The following is a 7,219-nucleotide window of genomic DNA, read 5'->3' as shown; positions in this document are numbered from 1 at the left end:
TTACACTCACATTAAACTCAGAAATGTAATCAAATTGCCAATTAACTGTATTGGCAGGGGTGACTGCACGCTGAGAATTAAGAGTTTTTATTTGCTTTAATGAAAACATCAGACAAGATAAGCCCTATGGGAATGACCTTTATCTATTTATCTATGAGTTAACTTTGTATTTTTGAACATTGTAGCTCACCCTGGGGGCAATACAGGTACATAGGGAAGGATCGAGATAAATGTCTGTTTGAATTAATTTTTTGAGAAAGACATTATAATGGAGGGTACTATTACAGAACACTGCAGAAACCTTTTTCGTTTTCTATTCTATAGCCTATAGCAGAGAGTTCTGTAGGCCCCCCTTTACCCCGCTCTCCCTCTCCCTTGCTCTCCTTCACCCACTCTCTCTTCAGCCTTGTTCCAGCACAGTTTCCACCCACCCCAGCCTTCTCCAGTACTGGGAGGAAAAGTGAGAGCCATAAAAATAAAAGATAAACAGAGTAAACACAATGTGCAGACTAGAGGTCATAGGTCTCCCCTTTCCCTCATCTCCACTGTTACTTTCCTCCCTTCCCTTCCTCCCATCTCTACCATTCCTCACCACCCTCCGCTTCCCCTTCTCCAGACACCAAGACACGACCTAGACACCTCTTTGTGGGAAAAACACAAGAGTAAACAGAGAGAAATCAATGCTCCTTTCAGTGTTCCTCCGTGTAAGGCTAGTATGTTAGCCATAGGATTGGGGATGGGTTTGAAAAGCACACCATATGCACTTGTCACAGAGTGGATAATCCCCAGATATCCTCCTGCATGGATGAAGGTTAATCTGTAGTTAAAAAGGAAATGGATTCAGAACACATCAAACTCTCACATCAAACTAAATCTCTTTAGTAAATGGTATACTCCAAAAGGGAACGCACTGCCTGCATGTGATCTTTGGAGAGAGTGGTAAGACATTCAGTGCCTCGTTCTGTGGACCAGATATGTTGTAACAGCGGGGGAGAAATACTGCATAGCTACACTTTTAGAAAAATAACGAAAGACTTCTAGAACCTAAAAGGGTTCTTAATTATGCTGTCCCCATAAGAGAACCCTTTGAAGAACCCTTTTTGGTTCCAGTAGAACTATTTTGGGTTCCCTGTAGAGCCTACACACAGTGCGTTCCCTCTACCTTCTGTATTTCTCCTGACAAAGTGGACCTTTGTGATGTACAGCCATCATTATGTGGGATTAGTGTTTCTTTGCATGCTATGATCTCCCTGGATTAAATCAGATTACTTCATGTTTAAAACCACTGGGTTACCAGATTTCTAGTTGTATCTTTTTTACATCCACCAACTTTGGTTAAGAAATTCAAACCTACTGCTGTACAATGTTCCTAAGGGGATATACGATAAACTCTCTTTTGAATGTCTGAAATGTTCAATGGTAAACCTTGGAGGTCCCACATTCAAAATGTCGTCCTTGGAGAGGGTGTCTCAGATTAGTTTTGTTGATAGTCATTGTCCATTATTCCTCTCTCCGACGTCGAAAACTACAGTATATAGCCAATCCCAACGTTACTGATAGTGGAGTAAATTGGTATTTTTGTTGTAGATGTTTGAGTGAACAGGGAGAGTACAAGCTGGAGAGACATTTGTTGACGGAGTAAACCTGAGTCACATTCAAAACAATAGCTCCGTGGGAAGTATTCATGGATGCCAAGGGAAGCCAGGTTTGCGCAAACATTTTTTACAACATTTTTAAAAGTAACGATTTCCCTTCAATTCAGAAGAGGCTGAATGTACTGTATTGCAACGGAGAAAGCATCCGAGAGAGCAAAACAACACCCCTCTTGCTGTGTATGTGTAGCCCTGATGCTGCCTGGTCAAAAATAGTATGATAGTGTTGCCGCCCGTAGCATTGAATGCAAGGGAAGCCATCAAACATTTGGTCTCCCTTGATGAAATAAATGATACAATAATAGCCAATCAACGTTAAGCTAAACTGAGTGACCTCAGCTGTGAATGGTCCTGGGTCACCAAAAACAAGTGTCAAGGGAAGCCAGTTTGGATTAGGCTTCACACTAATCACAACAAAAGCTAAACATCATTGACACAGAAAACTTTAATTGTTGCATCTCGTTGTGTTGTTGTCCTCTGGTGGCTAGCTAGCTAGCTAGCTCAAATTGTCTCTTTCCTTAATTAGCCATGGATGGACATAGGGATTTGGACTTGTGGTTTTACTTATTTCTCTGTACTGGCCAATGGGATTATAAAGGTGTTTCTGATCCAACCATTAATTCATACATTGTGCCCCTGGCCTGAGAGGATGGAAGTTCAATATGTAGCTAGATGTAGAAGACTAATATTAACTAGCTAGCTCATCGTTGCCCATGAAAGGAAGTTAGACTAGCGAAAAAGCATTTTAGCCAGGTAGCCTAGGATAACAAAAACTGAAAGTGTGTACAGTATGGCAGAGTGATAGACCGTTAGGGCAATATGAAAGAGAGGTCGAGGCAGCATGTTTTTTCTACTTATGCTCACAAACTCATGCACACACACAGAGAAACCAGTCCCATGGACAGCCACATGATATTTAACTTACGTTACAAGCAATAGGGTGACACTTGGGACATAGACGTTGTGACAATGGGTGGGTTCATATTGAAGAGTAGACAGGACATCCTTATTAACAATGCAGAGAGCAGTACAGATTGACTGTGGCATCACTGTGGTCAAAGTCACTGTGGTGACTGAGGTCATTTTGTTTTACTGTCATTGTCATTACAGTATTGGCATATTAAAGCAATGATAATGTTATGTGGTTATGGTAATGCCTAGGCATATGACTACTATGTAGCCATTCACAGTAGTAGAGAATGCTTAAATTGAGTAACTCACAGCAGTCAATGACTGACTTCTTATCATTAAGGAAGTGGAGGCTGAAGATGCAGGTATGTGTAGTAGGGACGTCTTCAGCCAGGCTTTCAGCTTTAGGATGGAACTTTTTCGGTGTGCAATATTAAGCTCACTTTTGGAAGTCTTATTCCAGTCTCCACCACTGCCACACCCATCTGTCTCCCACCATCTCTGTCTACAGGTGTAGGATCTTAATTTGATCCATCTTTTGTTGCTGTGAATTTTCAGATGTGGTTTGTGCTTTACATAAATTCACTGAAAACCCACCCCAGATAGCACAGTGGATCAGGGACGATTCCGGCTGAGAGTCAGATTCGGCCGACGTCATGTGGCCTGAGTCTGGGCCACCATTGGCAGTATTACTTATGGCTAGGATGCGGGGATTAAACTCGGGCCGATTCCGGTGTGCGTTATCTGGCCGAATGGGGCTACTCTCTGGCAGATGATTACACGAGCTGCTTTAAATAATTAACATTTCATTCTTTATTTATTTTTTCCATATTTTCCTCATTGTTTCTGTAATCAAAAAATACAACATTTAAATTAAAGAATGAAATTCTTTAAGAGTTCTGTGTAGTGTTTTAGTATTTTTATACTTTGTGCAAGGCAATTGATAAGCATTAAAAACTTTGTGGATGGAACTTCCCAACTGGCACAGTGGTCTAAAACACCGCATCCCAGTGCAAACTGTGTTTCCACAGATGCTGGTTCGAGACCCGTGCCGGCCACGACTGGGAGACCAATGAAGCAACGCACAATTGGACCAGCATCGTCCGAGTTAGGGGAGGGTTTGGCTGACCGGGATGTCCTTGTCCCATCGTGCTGTAGTGACTCCTGTGGGGGACCAGGCGCATGTACACTGACACGGTCACCAGATGTATGGTGTTTCCTCCGACACAATTTATTTTTGTGAATAGGTATAATTTGTATGTATAATAGTACTATTTAAAATTACTAAATAGGGTCATTTTGTATACATTTATTTAAATTTGCATCGGGCCGCATCTGGGGGGAATCTGGTAGGATGCCGGCAAAGTCGGCTGAATTCTGGTAGATGGAAACAGACAAATTTATTTTGGCCGATTCTGGGTAGTTATTCATTTTGATTCCGGGCCGAGTCCGACACCCAATTCCGGGCCGATTCAATCAGTTCCGGCCCCCCGGAAGAGGGACGCTTCTCATTGCTATCTGTCACACTAAGACACGGTTATATTAATAGTATTGGACTTTAAATGTAGCTTACTTTTGGCCAGATAATAAACTAACCACCACTCAAGCAACCTTATGGACTAAATGTTCAAGTCCTGTTGCTGCAGGATTATTTTGCTGTGACAACATAAGTCAAATTAAGATCTGTCTCTCTCTCGCTGTCTCTCTCGCTGTGTCTCTCTCTCTCTCTCTCTCTCTCTCTCAGACCTCTGCATCAACAGTAACAGCCCCTCCACCAAGCAGAATGATCTGGATGTATCCAGGAGCATTCTGCACCAATTGGTGGGTGTTGCCAGAATCGTTCACGAAGCCAGGACGCTACTTCTTTATATTACAGGGTCTTGCAGAAGCTCATAACCTTGAAAATAAAGGAGGAAGGGAGCTGCTATTGTTGTTGAGGTCAAAACAAGTGTTCACTATTTCTCTGTGACAGGCTTTGCGAGGCTCATGGCTTATGGAGCCCTTTTGAGGATCACGTTTGTTCTCTGTTGTTTCGATGGGAAGGATGGGAAGTAGAGGGCTGCGTTCCCGTGGAATACCCGCGGGCGAGGTCTGCATTTTTCATGCTGCGGGCGGGAGCAGGCGGTCAGACAGACAACTTTGGGATGGAAATATTTTTGTTGACCCGCAGATGATTTGGTAACGGTCGTCTTTCTGCTTTGTGTGCATTATCCCACTCACACACTCACAGAATTCACTGCTTCAACTTCAGTTTCCTCCATTCTAGTTGCAAGTTCAAGTGTGCCTAGTATGAGTGGTCTCATTTAAATAGAGATGCTGCCTACATGGGCGGAGAGCCATGGGTCAGGGGGCCAGAACATAATTACAAATCATTTGTAGACTGGAAATTAGGCCTAATTTTGTTTGTAGCCCAAACAGATATGATATTTGACAAAAACATCATCATTTCAAACCTTGCTTACATTTGTAAAACGATCACGTATATCTCTCTAAAATGCATTGGAATACTGTGGAATATATTTCCTAAATTAAAATCACCTGCTGGTGTTTTTACAATCTTTCATGTTCCCCCCATAAAAAACAACACTTTTTAGATAAACATTTTTGGGGCTCAGAAAACTTGGGGGGGCCAAATAAAATCACCTGCGGGTCAAATTCCAACCATCATCCGTCAGTTGGGGAACCCTGCTGTAGCCTATGCATGGCACAGGGCAGTTATCTTTCCAAGGAAATGTACTTCCTAAATATGATTAGGCTATAGATTACTACATTGCCTAGAAATAAATATTGATCCCCCATATTTCTCTGTCTGAAAATCGTCCCACTCCTAAAAGGTAGGCTATAAAAATAGCTCAAGAGAAAGTGCAAGTCTCTCCCCAACTCTGCTCTCTTCAAACTACATTCATCATTTTGGCTGATATAGCCCAGTAATGCAGATAACCTAATATAATGGGCAATGTGAAAATCTCTGGTAATTTAACCTTTTTCTTAAGTTACTTTTGCCCATTTGATATTGCCTATGGCTGGCAAGTGAGCTGCATCACATATGCCTAAAAATAACATTGCGGGACTGCGGTTCGGTTTGTGACCAGTTCTTGCAGTAGTGGGTGGGAGAGACAGAAAGACAGCAGGTGCAGGCAGGGTGCGGTATGAAATTATTTGGATCCGCGCGCGGGAGCGGGATGAAGAAATCTGTCCCGTGCAGACGTCTAGATGGAAGCACCCTGGCACAGAACCACCAGTGAGGGTTTTACATGAAATGTTAAAAAACTCTGGATCAATACATTGGACTGTGCCTCTGCCGTCTGTCTGTTTGTGAGTCTCTTCACCTCTCATTAAGCATCTCTGACCTATAGATCCCTTCACGGCCTCCCTCCAAGAGATATTATTTGTAATTCCACCAGAGTCCATGTGCACTTTGAGTAAAGATGATGAAGAACAATAGTCTGTTTTTATCACACATTTATCCATCAATAGATTACAATCCTTCTTTGAATAAGGCGAGTGACTTAATATTGTTCAATTCAATCACACAGCCATTGATAAAATGCCACAATAAACCGAACCCAAAAGTAATTTCAAGCTGCCTTTCACGCTGCCTCACGACCTTCTAAACAAACCTTCTAAACAACAGGAATCAAGAAGGGTAGTGCCATCTTCTGGAGAGTCTGATTATAACAGACATGGACAATTCTGTTGGTAAATGAAATGGGTGGCTTTGTGTAGGACTACAGTTCTAGGCCTACAGTTCTAGGCCTACAGTTCTAGGCCTACAGTTCTGGGCCTACACAAAGCCATCCGTTCCATTTACCAATCAAACTGTCATTGTGTCAGTGAGTGTATATCTTTGTATGATCATGTGTTTGTGTTTGACCATAATGCCACCAGGGTTAAGCCATACTTAGTGGGACTGAGAGAGCAGATACTGAAAAAAAAGCTTTAAAGAACTGAGATAGCATAAACTGTTCAAATAACTATGATGACGTTTTGAAACTGGTGTCTGAGTCCTGTGACACTTTCATTTGGTGAGGTTATCATGGCTTTGATTTAAGGGGATCTGATCAAGCCATACTGAACTCTACAACAGTGCTGGTGAGTAGTTTCACTACATGTAATTCAACTAGTAATTGTACTACATTTCTGGAGAATAGTTGTAAATGTTTCAGTAGTTAATTTGTTTTTGCCATGTAATGGTGTAGCTAACCATAACATTTTCTTTGCACAAAAAACAAACATCAAATGAACAGCAAAATAACTGCCCTTTTTTTCTCTCTCCCTGACCACTGGGCTAACCCGACGCACTCACTTATGTCTGTCGCAAAGATCTCACTACACTTATTTTTCGTTGGCAAAATAAGGCATAGCACCAAACACTGACACTACACATGCAAATATAACTGATCAAATTATGAAAGACAAGCATTGTAATTTTGAATTCCGTAATGTATGTGTGGAAGAGGTGAAAATAAAAAATGATATTTGTCTATCAACAATGACAAGACACTGAGGTCTGACAACTTGGATGGAAAATTACTGAGGATAATAGCGGACAATATTGCCACTCCAATTTGCCATATCTTCAATCTAAGCCTACTAGAAAGTGTGTGCCCTCAGGCCTGGAGGGGAGGGAAAGTAATGCCGCTACCCAAGAATAGTAA

This window comes from Oncorhynchus clarkii, chromosome 32 (genome assembly GCF_045791955.1).
Source record: "Oncorhynchus clarkii lewisi isolate Uvic-CL-2024 chromosome 32, UVic_Ocla_1.0, whole genome shotgun sequence".
NCBI classification, from domain to species: Eukaryota; Metazoa; Chordata; class Actinopteri; order Salmoniformes; family Salmonidae; genus Oncorhynchus; species Oncorhynchus clarkii.
The sequence above is the reverse complement of the archived record's forward strand: the minus strand, read 5'-3'. Positions refer to the sequence as shown.